The 15,605-nt window shown below is 37.0% G+C and overlaps 1 protein-coding gene across 1 annotated transcript in view; it reads right to left on the reverse strand.

Moving 5' to 3' along the window:
- The window catches only part of ARSB (arylsulfatase B), a 64,426-nt gene that overhangs the window by 8,241 nt on the left and 40,580 nt on the right, over nt 1–15,605 (reverse strand). The gene's annotated exons all lie outside the window — the stretch shown is intronic.

Here is a 15,605-nt window from a genome sequence, read left to right on the forward strand (position 1 = left end):
CAATATTCATGGCATTTTGCAGATCTAATAAACATAGATCAGTTACTCTTCTCATTCCTCTAGCTTTCCTTCTTTCATGCACTGAGACCAGCTTAAGCAATTGGTAGAAACTTAAAAAAGTGTGGCAACATAAATAGACAGTACATCTAAAAATAAACCATTCTGCCTTCAGTGTATGATTAAGATGATGAAAATGACCGTGGTAGAGAACAATTTTTCTTGGCTGGTAAGAGATCAAAGAGTACAGAGTTCTCTCTAACATGCCACTTAGCAAGGTCCTGACCACAAAACTTAAAGTGCCCAAAATGATGTTGCGTGGAGAATTCTGTATTTCTGTACACTGTGGTCTACAATACAAGCATGTGGGGAGGCAGTGCTGGGTACTGAGCAACAATTTTGGAGAAGGACAAAAGACCGTTAATTTATTATTTATTTGGGAGACAGAGCCCTGACCAAAGAGTAATCTGAACAGCTAAGTGAATATCAGAGTGGCCATGCCTACAATTTTCCAATATCCTACACAGCAACAAAAACATTCTTTTATAAGCAGCTGCATATAAGCAGGGCCCTTTAAGGAAAACAGAAGTAAATTAAGTTTCTACTGTTGCTTCTTTTCATCTTGCAAAACAAGGTTGTTAGAAGTTATCTACTTTTTTCAGCATATTTCCCACAGGAAAAAATGAAAAATATTAGCATTCTCTGTAGTTAAATTTCTATTTCTGATAATATAATGTAGCAGCCATATGACAAGGAAAATATAATCACAAAAAGCTCCAAGCTTAATTGCAACCTGCTTGACAGAAAAGACTGAAAAGGCTGTATTAAGAAAAGCCACAAAACCCAGAGTTAATTAAGATTTTAGACGGCTCACACTCTTTGCAGTCCAAATAAAAAACACATCTGAACAAACAGTAAACAGGTGCTACTGCTTTGCAGGTGTAAAGCACATTCCAGAGCATTCAGCCCAAGTAGGAATATCACCAGCCTTTCCTGTGACACAAGTGTGTGGACACATTACATTAGGTGTCTCAATAGTTTGAAACTTTGCAGTGTGTAGTGTATACTGCACAAAAAGGTTCCCTAGATATTTTCTCATTAACTAAATTTTTTCTCTGTAGTTCTCAAGACTTGTATTTCAGTATATATTTTGTCTGGCTATGCAACACCCCCTATAACTCGTTTAGTTACTCCACCCAAATATTTAATAACAGATAACAGAATCCACATGGAACAAAAGTTTACTTCTCACACTTCATGGCCATGTATGTCCAGAAAGTAAGCAACAACAGGAAAAGATGGAAAGATCCTCACATGGACAGAAAAATATCTAAAAAAATGGGAAAAAAACCCCAATTTTGATTTCATCACTGGAGGAGCCATCACTGGATTCCTAAAGGAATTTGTGTTGGGAACATGTTCCCAACACCATGGTACACCATGGAACATGTTCCAAATGACCTGGAAGAGGGAATGAACAGTAAGATGACAGAGACTGAATTAGGACAAGTTATCTAAAACTGGCTATGAAGAATGACAAAAAGCCTGTATGAGGCTGAGTAATATGCATTAAAATAATCAATTATATTTAACATAGACGCAGGTAAAGCAATGCATGTGTGAAAAAATCACTTGAAATTCATATAAACATATAAAATAATGGCCTTTGTGACACTCATAACCAAGAGTGAAACCCTGGAACCACAACAGATTGAGCTGACACTTTTTTAGAATTATGTCAACATTGTACATAGAACTGAGTGACAGGAAAGATTAGAAAACAACTTGATGACAAAGCAAAAAGCCCCATCCAACTGGAAAACTTTTTGGTCTTCCCATCTCAAAAACAAGACTGAGGAAGTTCAGAAACCATTTGCAATGTTAGGTGCTATGCAAGCTCTTTTGAATAAAACTCCTCTGCTAGATGCAGGCTCTACTTAATTAAATTTGAATTTTCTATGGAACTCCAGGGACCAGGTTGTTTTTGCTCCCTCCCATCCTGTGGGACACTGGCCAAATGTAATCATATAATCAAAACTTTATTGTTTTAAATGACAGCGGACATATCATTTGAACATGCAGGCCAAATACTTCAAGTTCTTTAAACTTACTACACTCACCTCATGAAGTATCTTGAGTGAAATTCCATGACCTAGGCAGTTTCTAGTATTTTCAGGGTGACTGAAATGCGGAGTGGCACTACTGCACACCTTGTAGGCACAATGAGAAAAACTCAAACATGCTGAAACACTGAGTGAGATTTAAATTCTTTACTTAAGAAATTCATTGCCTGCTTTGGCTAGGAATGGCCATGCTCAAATGGGACAAGACTATGTTTTCTGCACAAATGGAGTGGAGTTTTCTTTTTTGAACCACACTAGAGATGTTTCATAGAAAATCTCCATGTTATTCTATCATTTCTTAAAATCTTTAAATCACATCTCAGCTAATCAGAACAACTAGGACAACTCTCTGACCTGCCAGTCCCCTGTAAGCAAAATTGTGACTCAGACAGCAATTCAACAAAGTCCTGCTGTATTCAGACTCTTGGGAGGATCCCTGCTCATGTTTCCATACTCATCTCTGCTAACAGAGGCTGAAGGGACACACACAGAGCTACAGGTGTGACAAGAAGCACCCATCATGGGTTTCTCAGACATGGTCTCAAAGCAAGAGACACAGCCACTACAAGACTGCACCACACAGCAGAGAGCAAAATACTACTGACCTACAGAAACCAGTGCTTGCTCTGAGACAGCTTTAGAGAATGAAGTGGCACTCATGTATATGTTCAAAAAAAGATAATGTAAATAATTTAAAATAACTCAATCTTGTGCACAGTGGCTCTCAACTCACTGAAGAGTCTCACTCTTAACAGACAGGCTTTAAAAAGGTAGTTGTCCCCTGGCAATGGTTAAGTCTCAAAGGGATAAATTAGATGTTCAAATTCTGCTGAGATTATACTCTAAAACATCAAAAAAAGTTTGCTTATTTTGTAAAGATGTTTTCTATCAGAGAGAACTGAACAACTCCATATATGTTGCAGAGTAGAATTCTGCTTAATAGTTGAACCAAACCATGCACACTACTTCCAATAGGACTTAAAACCAACAAGCAGTAATGAGTATTATTTTCATAGTAAGGTGAGGCATACGCCTCCCTGCCTCTTGTGATCTGATTAGTAGTCTATAAAAACCACAGAGGAGATCCCCAGACAGAAGTCTGGGTCTGGTAAACCAAAACCCACTTACATATGAAACCCAAACAGAAAGAGAGTATTTTCTAGTATTTTCATTATCATCTTTTAAATCAACATACTATTTTAATAATCCAGTAAATTCCTATTGTATTCATCATCTTGTGTTGCCAGAAAAATGGTAATTGAATCATTCTCTTACTGCTTCCCCTAAAATAAAAGCTTCTGTTCTTAGCTAAGTTATTTGATGCTATTATCAAGATTTAAACTTTTTATTTACATGTTGCCCAGTAAAAAGAAAAAAGAAAACCCAAGCAGTTAAAAAAATTCACAAGTGATTTCTTTCCTAACAACAGACAATGCAAACTCCTTATAATCATCTTGCCCCATTTTTGTTGTACAATAGCAGAAATGTAGGTAAAAAAACCCAAAAACTTTCTTAAATATTATGAAATTCCGCATAAAAACTATCCTCATGGCAGAAGTCTTCAGCCTCCCAGAAATCTCACCACATGCACACACTCAAATCCTGCATGATTGGCAGGCTTCCTGTGCCCTACTAATGCTCAACTGTGGAACAGCAGGAAGTCTGTTAGGGCTTGAAAAAATCTACCCTGAAACAAATGGGAACCTTTCCATTAATTCCACTGGGCTCTGGTTCAAACTAGTTAAGCATCAGCAGTAACAAACAAGGAATTTACACCCTACCAATTTCTCTTATTCACATAAATGAAGCTAAATTCCCCTTTATCCATACAGTTGAATAGACACAATGTGTTTTCCACAAAACCATCATATGAAAGGCTTCCCCATTTGCATTTACAGCAATCACTTCTGGCAACAACACAAAAGCTTTAATCAACTCCTCAAATAAAAGTGATTCTGAAATCAAAACAGAAGTGCCAATACATGGTTTACCAACTCTCAAAAGAAAGAGTTTAAGAAACTAAGAACACACAGTGCCATGAGTTATACCAAAACTGAGTCTTACAGATGAGCAGATGAAAATTAATTCCAGAGTAATTTTCCCTGCTCCAAAACCCATGTCACCATGCTCTGAAGTTCTAGAAAAATCAAAAAAGTGTTTACTTAAACATATTTCCCTGCAGCACTGAAACAGCAGGATGAAGGCAGACTTGAGGTAACAGGTAACCAAACACTTGATCCTTTACAGGAGCATGAAGCCACATAAGGGAACACCAAGTCAAGAAATGAACCATAACTTCAATGCAGTAAAACTCAGGAAGCCACCCAGTAACTCTTCTTTGTGGTCAGCACTGCTTCCCACAACCACATCTTCTGAACTTTCCTCCAGCAGCATTTTTCCAACTGTCCAATAGTTTCCTCCCAAAGGGAATTCTCAGGCCACACCAAAAGCACTAACCAGCTGAGTTATTCTGTTTGTTACAAACAGTTTTGAACAGTCACCTCCCATCTTTCCAGGAGAGATTTCTCCCCAGCTCTGTGGAATTCTGTACTTTACATTTCATGTAATACATACAAATACTTTGAATGACAACACAGAAAATAAGTGATGGGGTATCCAGATGGGTTTGAGTTATTTTGATTTCCATTAACACCAAATTTGTACATAAAACTTTCAATTTATATAAGAAAGTAAGGAAAGTTAGCGGGCACACCATTTGCAATAAATTCTCAATGTTCTACTATTCTGTAAATCTTACTTCAGTGATATACGTGTTCCTCTAGCATTTGAGATGCAGCATATTCTGTAGGCACAGCATGTTTTTCATTTGGAAGTGATCTGGCCTATGGTTTGACTTGCAGACAGTCTACAAATACATTAAATCCCAGGTCTCTACATTACACCATAAAAACCAGAATGGTACAAGAAAAAAAAAAAAATCCAGATTTCCTTTGGTATTTCCCAGTTTTTAAGTACCTGGATCTGGGGAAAACAGAAAAGGTTGCAGGAAAGTTTAATGGGGGAATGTAAGAACAGAGAAATAGCTTTCAGAATACACCATTTCTAGTAGAGGCCACTTCACCAATTAAAAAATGGTACCATCTACACTGTTCATCTCTACACAGAATAAAAGTAGTATAGATCTACAGACTGTGTCAGAAATGCCAATAGATTTTCATTCTGTTTGAATTTCTTTACATTATGCTTTTGATTAAGCACCAACATGCTTTATTTGAACACAAGATTTTTTTCCCCTTCTGAATTTCAGGAAATAATATATTGAACATGATTGAAGTTTTTTTTTTACTATATACCCCAGACCACAGTGGTTACAGTATTGAGAGCAGTGCAAATACTAAACTTTTCATTTCCACCTATGAATATTAAATCAAGTCTCTTACTCACACTGAAAATATGGACTGTCTCTAATGTAGTAATATAATTTACTACCAAAATCGCTAAAATCCTAGAACACCCAGAGCAATCAAAAACTCACCTGCAAGATAAGACTATATTTTCAAAGAAAATTTTATTGAGAAATAAAAAAGCTAAAGGGCAAAGATTACAGCTATTTTTTTTTTTCCTGTTAGAAGATACACTTGGACATCATATATCTTTTATTTATAAACATAAGGTCTTTTAAAATGTCTTTTAACATTTGTTTGTTAACAGCATGGAAACACATGGCTGTTCTCCATAGATTTATAGCTCTCCATTTATAACTTTCTCTCTCCTATAGCCACAGAAGAAGAAAAAGTCCTCAGTACAAAAGGATTTCTGAGCAAAATTCTCACTTGACCATAAACAGAAAACTTTGCAGTGTGTTTCACTTGGATGAACTATAAATTTGTTGGTGCTATACTCCAAGTTTATTTTTAGCATTTTATACAGTGGAAACTTCATGACAAGAATTACCTTTTGCTAGACTTGATTCTTTGGAGCAGCCTGTCACTTCATTTTCATCAAGAAATGCACAAGACAAAGCAAAGTCCAGAAAGAGTTTTAAGAATTTCTCCCTATTGCTTTGGCAAAGAGCATACTGTTAGCTTGGCATGAATATAATTCATATTCCTCCAGCAACTGATTCAGCTCTTGAATTCAGCTCCCCTCCAGCAGAGAGTTCAGTTAACAGATGTATAATCAGTTCTGGTTAAAAATGCCAATCTCACTATGATTATTTGATACTCTGCAAATTATCTTAAGGCCTTTATTGATTGATAACTGCTGAACTTCAGCAAATCTCAGTCAATGAACTGCAAAAATGAAATTAGAGTAACTTTCACAAGAACACAGCAATTGTTCTTAATTTCGTGATTATAATGGATAATGTTACAAATGTATAGACTGTTCCTTCTTGGGATATATCCTTTCATTGGATATGATTTGAACCAACTTCACTGTATTTTCTCTGAATTAACTCTTACCTACCTGAGTAAAATCTCGGGAAGTGATAGAGAAATGGGAAGAGATGGAGAAACAGGCAGAAAAAAATGTTATGGATATTTGTCTTAACATTCACAGTCACCATCATTCACAAAAAAGGCAAAATTTAGAGCTTACTGAATGTTTCAGAAAATACGTACATTTTAGAGTCTTCCTAAACATAGTGGAAAAGTTAAACATCAAAGCCCCAGCAGGTCATTTTGACTGTTTTAAAGAAAGTATACATAAGAGTATCTTATTTGGGAAGAGACTGTTTTTGTGTAGACATTGCTTGTTGTACATTAACAAACCTTTAATCATAATATTATTTAGTGCTTCTTAGACATTTGCCTTGTTATGAAGCACTAAAGACAAAAAATATCTCATAGAAATCAAAGCTCAAAATTACAAGGTAGTTTTGAATAGCACTGCTTAATTAAGTAACATTTTCCCTCTTCACAATAAAAACCAAACACTATCAATGTGAGGGCTGAACAAGTTCTTCAAGGCTATTTCTAGGCCTGCTGCAGTGCTGTGGATTGTTGGTTTAGGTGTCTATACTTCAGCAGACAGACAATTCTCCTCGCCAGAAAGAAAGTCTTACACATTTTTTGAAAAGGCTTGAGGTCAAACAAGGCACCCTCTTCCATCTACATTTTTGTGTCTTCACCAAGATAAAGTCAATTTATTTTTGCTTTTTTGCTCATTCTTCTAAAGCCAACAATTTTTCCTTCATTTTTATAGTGAATAAAATACATATTCTACAGTGTTCTCTGAAAGATAGCTCATAGACAGTATAAAGTGATTTTTCTATTTCAGTTATAGAAATAGAACTTTCATATTGGCTTATCCCATTCATAAGGTACATTTCTGAAGCTGCACAATTATTTGTAGCTCTGGTGCCTTACTTAATGTGAAAGGTCATGAAAATATTTCCAGAAGAAAGAATAATCTTGGTACTTTGAAGCCACTTTGAAATGCAGATGGCTCTGTGAGCTTACAAGGCCTTTGCATATACGTGCTTTGTACTGATTCCTCTTCTTTTTTTTTTTTTTTTTTTTTTTTTTTTTTTTTTTTTTTTTTTTTTTTAACTGTGATGTGTAGAGCAATTATCTCACCTCAACAAGGAAACTCTGGAAATGTTAAGGGCTCTTCCAACCCACACTGTGACAATGAATTACCTGAGAAATAAGGGGCTTTGCTACTTCACTGAGGAAAGACATTTTGTGACCTTTTGCTGCTTTATGGCAATAATGAGTTTTCTACAAAAACTCTGAGTCTTTCTCTTATATTATTAAAATAAAAGCATTTGAGGAATAGCCTTGACCTTAACCTTGGGAGAATGAACAGAATACTGATCTTAAGGAGCAGATGAGCCCTAAGACACTGTAACTTCCTGCCATCATGCTGACAAGGTGTAGAGCTGCACATAAACTTAAACAGTGAAGCTCATCTATCTTAATTCACTTGGTTAAATGCTATGAACATCTAGACCTAGTATTATTCCTTCTAATGTTACTTTATCATAGCAATAGTTTGATTCCAAAAGAAAGATTTATACTAGAATATCATATTCAATCTCTCACCTTTCAAAGCCCTACTTAATTTCAACAAGAGTGGATATTTGAAGCGTTCGCCTTCTTTTTTACAATGTATTATTTCTTTTCAAAAGTACCACACCACACAAACAATTGAGTTAAATACAGAATCACTGAGAGCAGCAAAAAATTCTAGTGCATTATCAGCTAGGTGAATCATTTATCCAGGTTACTACATCCTTAGACAACAATAGAATAAAAAAATTGAAGTTATTCTAAATAAGAATAAACTTAACATTACAGCCTACAGTGTTAAATATGAAAAAAAAGAGAGACACCGAAAGTAAACGTTCAACTTTCAGTTCCAATGGGAAAATAAGGAAAACAAAAGTCAAAATCTCACTTTTTCCAGGCAAAAAAATGTAACTGATTGTATGGAACTTCAAAATTATTGAAGCTATGTCCTGTTGTGGTGGCCTTTTATGTGAAACACCCAAACCCCACCTGCATCACTGTAAGGATGCTGTATTGAAGGTAAGGAGAACTGAGCAGCAACTCTAATAACCTATGCTCTGTTAAAATTTTTCAGGTTTATGGCTCAGAGATATTTAATTTGAAAAATGTAATCTACCATTTGCATCAAGATCTGCATAAAATATAAAATGCTAGCATTATGTTCAAATAATTACAGAATACAATGAAGCATAAAAAAGCAGTATAGAGGGATTTCTGGATTCCTATAATGATACTTGCATTACACACTTAATCAAGTGACCTAATATTTCTAAATTCTAAGAGATTATCTACATCCCAAAGGAAACACGGGGATTACTATTTATGAGGCTCATCAAGCATGCAACCCTCTAGTATTAAATACTGCAGGGATGGATGGTTCACACTGAGATGCAGATGGGCTAAGAGCCAAGGCAATGCAAAAACACAGCCTAAACTTCTTGACAGCAACAGCTACACCCCAGAAACTCATATAGCTGACAGTCAAAAGAAAAACACCACTTGTCTCTGGTGTGAATGGCAGCAGAAGTAGCTGGAACAGCAGCCTCCCATTAAGGAGTGGAGCTGAGCTCTGCCCAAAACTGCCAGATCAGCATAACATGCACTGCATGAAGTGGCTGAGGGATGCAGGGTCCTGTGTTGGCAACTCCTGCCCTACAAACCTGCAGGGGGCCATTTCAATTTATGATTTTCTTGAAGTGGGAAGATGACAGAGTACAAACGGTCAGCATGCATATATGTAATTTTGCAGAAAAATGGTAATCTGGAGAAACAAAGAACATATCTGTGATTTTGTCCAGTCTTGACCATTCTCCAATTCCAGCTGTCATTATGTAAGCTCAGTCAGCTCACCATACTGGTCAATTTTCTGCACAGTTTTGACTCAGGAGTAGATTCTGGGTCTTAAGCCTGTCACAGACATGGAGCATATTTATCCCATTCAACACCCACTCAGCATGCTCATCCATGCATCTTCTGCTGCTACGGATTAACTCCATTATGACAGATTTTTCTCACTTTCTTTTTTTTTTTTTTTTTTAAATAACTCCGAACAAGCTACATCATCAGCAAAAGAACTGGGGAAGAAGTAATTTTTGTCCTATAAGGTCTCAGGAATCATCTTTTAGCTAGGCAAAATAAGTAATAAATGGGACATAGAGGAGCCTGCCATGTCTATTCCTTACTCAAGATGAATTATTTTGGTATATGTACCAAATATAATATGTATATAACATGTAATGCTACAGCCATTATAATGCAATTTTAATGTCCACAAATGACACATCAGTCCCAGAAGAGAAAAGATTTCTCTATAGTAATACATTATATGTTCATTCTGCATATAGCAGATCTAGCTCTTTACAAGCAATCATTTATTTTGGCAATTAATAGTGCAATATATGAGGTAATGGCTTCTTTCAAATGTCAAGGAGAGCAATGTAAAAATTGATTAATTTTGCTCTAGGCAAATAAGGGTTTGGAGGAAAATCACAAAATGTTTTTACAAGTTCTCTGTCTGTTCTCTCACTGAATAGATGTATCTTCCAAATAAATTTACTACAATTAGTAATCTACACTGTTATTATGTCTTTGAAGTTTTAGTTTATGGTTGAGTCTGGTATCTTAAATGAAGGTAAAAGTTTTTTCAGCCTAAGCCGGCGCCACCCAAAACATATTTATTTTGAATACATCTTTCTAATTTAAATAAATCCAAATTCTTTTTGAAGAGAAAGTGATGCTACACATGTAATCTACAAGATTTTGTGAAAGTCACTTAATTTATTAATAAATTTAGCAAGTCAGATTAAAGCTAATACAGTGTGTACTGACAGATTCTGATTAACAACTCTGAATTAAAGGGTACATTTCCTTTCAGCATGTCATTTAGTTCTGATTCTCAAAATAAAGTTGCCTTCTGTGGGATATAAAGTTTCAATGCTGCTTCAAGACAGGCCATCTAGCAAAGACTGTGGTCAGAAATAAGTTTGGTTTAGCAGTTAGGGGAATTGAGACTTAAAACCAGTTGGGTTTTTATTTAGCTGAATCACCAAAACTTGATGAAATGCCATAAGACTGTTTAAAAGACAGGAGATCTTTCACAATGGAAGAGCTGATGTCATCTGCACAGCTGCCAAACCATCAACAACTTGGCCTTTTTTTTTATTTTTAAAGACAAATTCACAAAAATGAGGCAAAACAGTTTTCTTTCTTTTCTCTTCAAGTATATGTAAATTTAGTTTTTTACTTTTTCAATTTTTAAGTTACTTTATGCATTTTATTTGTGTTTTCTTAACCTATACATTACAGAGAAAATTATACTCTCAACATAATTTTAGCTTTCTGTTTTTAATTTTCTTATTTTACTACTGAATCCTTAAAGCTAACAGAAAATGTGGATGTTCTAGACCCAAACCTGAAAGACAGATTTTTTGTAGCAAATTTACATAACTGTAAACTCTCTAATAAACTACAAATCTACCCTGAGATCAAGCAGCTGATCAAGCATATATTCATCACTTCTGAAAACAATCAAGAGTGTGATGAAGAAACAATCAGAAGGACAAAAGCAATGGCTTTCAGCAAGGAGGGAGAGGAGCAATCACCTCTGAGGCATGTGGGTCCAGCTCCATCTGCAGAGCTCACCAGACTGGTTTTTAGCAAGGCTCAACCAGAAGATGTGGTTTCTCACTCCTTCCCCTGGGGTTCTGGTTTCAGAAGCAGCCAGAAGGTGCTAGGAGGGTTGCCTCTCCCTCTGCCTCCCCTCTTCTAACCACACATCCTCCTTGCCCACACCTTGGGCTGACACTGGCATCCATCAGCCCCACCAACGTGCAGATTCAACCCACATGACAGAGGAAAACCAGGCTAGCAAGTTGGACCAGGTCACAGAGGTATCCAAGAAGTGCCAAAACCAGTGCAAAATAAGCACTAGGAGCATGTGGCTAGGGAAGAGGAGGGGAGAAAGTAAAGCACATCCCCAGCAGAAACCTGTTGGATGACTTCATCATGTATCGTGAAACAGAAACCTCAGGGTTTAATTTCAGAGCCAAAAGAATCAGTCTCACCTGTCCCCCAAAACTCTTTCTAGTCCCAGTCTTTGTGCCAAAATGAGCACTTGGCTATCCAGCATACATTCAAAAGGTGGTGGGGAGAAAGGCTTATTAAAATCTGAACCAGTCTCCTGACCTGGTTCATAGCTCGGCTCTGTGAGTAGTTTCAGTGACCCATGAGAAAGGGGAGCAGTGGTGAGGCACTGTGGGAGTGCAGGATATCCTCTGTGGTAGTAGCACCCTACTAACTTAAACTCCATGAAAGTTCTGCTTCTGGCTGAGGTTCCCAGCATGGTCAGAGCTGATAGTAAGTCCTGCGGCCAGACCCTCCATCTGCTCCCAACCACACACTGATCCCCTGCTCCCAGTCACACAGACACAGGACAGGTTAATTCAGCTCACTGAGGTGCTAAAAACCTTTCCTCCTCTTTTGCCTGGCTACCCAAAACAATCTGAAAACTGATCTGGCAGAACAATCATCTTGTCACCGTGTGATTTCTACATCTAACGGAGTGAAGGAGGGAGGATGGAGGAAGGAGAGGACAGGCTGGCCATCTTGACAACAGCTCACCACCAGACTGGTTCTGCAACCCCCAAAGATCACAACCCACCCCTCTCCTCATCCCAGTTTTGGAGATCCCACCCTAATTTTTCATTCCACTCTCTGCTCTTACATGAGTGCAATAGTTGTAGGTCTGCATCACAAATCAGATCAGTTTGTTAGAGAGAAGCTTGATTTTAACCACTCCACTGGGCTGCCACAGGTCGAGGGAGGCTATAGGCAAGGTCTGTGGCCAGGGAGAAGAACACCTCTTTTAGCACAAAATACAAAAAGTAAAAAATTAAAGTTTAAAATCCTGCCCATGTGTGTCAGACCACAGGAAAGGTTTGTATTTTAATGAAGGAAGTCTGCCTTCTGAGAAAGAAGATAATTTACTTGAAGTAGTCAGTGAAACAAGACCTGAGCAATTGTTTTTGGAAAATGGAACTGCAGGCAAACTATTTTACAGTGTTTTCCCTCTTGTGCTCTTTACTATTAACAACAGGAGAAGTGCAGTACTTGGTACAAGACTACTGCAGGGCTGCAGTGTTTTCCACTGGACATCAGGCCCTGAAAAAACATAAGCAGATGCTGATCAGCAGATTCATCAGATCTGCCAGAGTAACCCTGGCTGATGGCCAGAGATCAGAAACCAGCACTCAGTCTGAGAAGTTGTAAAGTTATAGATTGTTACCCCACAACTGGTAAATAAACACACAGCCCAAGGTCAGTTCTAACAGACCACAGCAGCAGAGATGAAGCTAGCTGTAATCTATAATCAAGACACCATGTCTTATTACTTTAACTTAACATTCTGTTGAATGCTTGGCTGTAACAGTTGACTTGTTACTAAACTAATTTAATGTATTTTGCACAAATACTTCCCTGAAGGAGTGCTTTTTTTTGGTGTAAAAAAAATCTGAACAGAACAAAGCTCAGTTTTCCTGTTTCAGTTAAATAACCCTATTAATTACATGAGACATACCATCATTCATGCTACTAAATATATATATATATAATCAGTTTCTTCTGACAGACATGAGGATAAATGCACCCATTAAATAAAAATATATTATGGTAAAAGAATGTATACATTATAGGCAAATCCACTCAAGAGTTCAGGAACACTGAACCCGCACTGAGTGCAGGTAAAATAGTAACTTATTGCTCCACATGTGCCCAACTACAACTGCACTGTTTTCTTGCCTGATTAACCACAACCACCTCAAAAGTTCTTTTTTGGTTAGATTAAATAGAATCTTTATATTTAATTGCCTAGTTGTTGTTTTACAGTACTCTGCAAACCCAAAGACTTGGCTAATCTTACCTTCCAGTTATTATTTCACTTTCTAATTCAAATTTGTATAAAAAGAAAGAGTTAGTATAATAGGAATACTTCATCTGACACCAGATGATTTAGGTGATGTTTAAAAGTATTTCAAAGTACTATTTTTCAAAGTAGACTAGGATGAGCAAAATGTGCATAAAGAAGGTAAAAGGTTTTACAGGAGTTTAGAAAGAACCCAGCAAAAACTGGACGCATCACAGGAAAAGAGTACTGCTATGTCTCTATAGGAAACAATAAACAAGCAAGAAAAGAGCAAGACTCCAGAGTTTATGATCTTGGTGACAAGAAGAGTGCATGGACAGTTTAAGATGCTTAAAAAAAAAAAAAAAAAAAAAAAAAAAAAAGAAAAAAAGCAAAGCAACAAAACATGAAGAGAACCATGACTGCTGAAAATCTAAACGTTCTAGCATATTCCAAGTTTTTGTGTCTCACTAATCTACCCATAATAGAGACACCAGCATAATTTTTTCTAGATATTAATTCTGAACTTATAACTTGGTTTCAATAAATGAAAAACAAACAGCAAGTAAAAATCAGCTGACTTACATACATATATAATTACTCCTAATAACTCAGGCTGCTAAATAGAAATTTTAATCCTTATATGACAAAGCATAATTTCACTAGGAGGCACAAAGTAATTTGCCAAAAGAGTAGGCCTTTGCTGAGAAGAGACAGGGAAACTCTACACAGTGCATAAGAATGTGCTTAGTTTTTTGTTTTTAATTATTTTTGTTCTTAATTATTGCCATTTGGAAAGGCACATAAATTGTAAATTTACAGGTATGCATATACCTTCCTCCAATCATGATTTTTAAAAAGTACTGAACTACTTCTTACCCAGCATGAGAGTTGAACCTACTGCAGATTCTCACTCCCAGCCCCACTTCCTGCCTACATTTCACACAACGCAAACAACTAAGGACATGATGTGTGTAGCAAACAGTGAACCATCATCAGAGCACAGTATCATGGAACCACTTTGGGGCCATATTTCCTAAGAGCTCAGGCTCCCAAAAACCTCCTCTACTTGTCCGCCTTCTGCTTACTCCAGGAATACGTGTAGTCAAACACTTCAGTCACAGACCATTCCTGAAAGGAAAAGATGGTCTCTGAAGAAGGCCTGAGAATACCTCACCAGGGCATAACTTTGTACAGGAATGCTATGATTCGCTGAGCATTTTTTGAAGGGAAATTGGAATAGCTACACCTTAATTCAATCAGTATGTAGGAATCATCTGCAGGAAGTGCTGCCCAGTCAGCATTAGATAGGCACAAGGTTGCTCCTTCTCAGAAAAGCACCACAGAACCAGATGTGCAGTGCAAAAGGCACCTTACCCATTTCCATCATGCTATTGCAGCACAACCTGTACTTGTCTTGCAGACAACAGATCACTGTCTCCATTGCACTACTATTGCACCACTTTTTCTCTGCCTGGATTTACTTATTTATATAATGAAATACAGAAATGCTATAAAAACACTGGAAGGGACCTGTTCCAATGTTCTGTAAGAAAAAAATGTCTGCCTGAAAAACTTGTAGTCCTTAGCAAACTAGTAATGTTGAATCATAAAACAGATGGTGCTTAAAAAGAGCTATAGAATTAGCAAACTTCAGCTCCAATTCATGTGATTGTGGTATTAAGGATTCAACCCACATGATTATGGAAAAAAAGCAATCACACAGCTTGGAACTTCACAGCTCCTCACAAACTCAAGCTTTCCATTTGCAAGGTCATACTATACAGCTGTATCAAGACGCATTTGGAACTCTGGAGAGAGGGTTTGGAAAGGGCTGCTGGCAGTGCGCCTCACTGTGCACCTCAAGCATACAGCTGCTCCTCAACATTTCCATGTCCCAAAGTACTTTATTCATTACTCAGCAGTGTTTTAGAGTTCTCTGAAATAGGAAGCCTGTGTTGATCATGTCAAAGTACTTACACCATCCAAGGGACGATGTCTCTGTATTTTAAAGCTGTTTACTGAGAAGCAAAAGGCATCCTACTGTATTTTGTTTCATCTGGAAGAAAATACTTCACTTGCAGAAGACAAGTAGTGTTCAGAAGGTAAACT

The sequence above is a fragment of the Zosterops lateralis genome (assembly GCF_965231275.1).
Source record: "Zosterops lateralis genome assembly, chromosome: Z".
NCBI lineage: Eukaryota > Metazoa > Chordata > Aves > Passeriformes > Zosteropidae > Zosterops > Zosterops lateralis.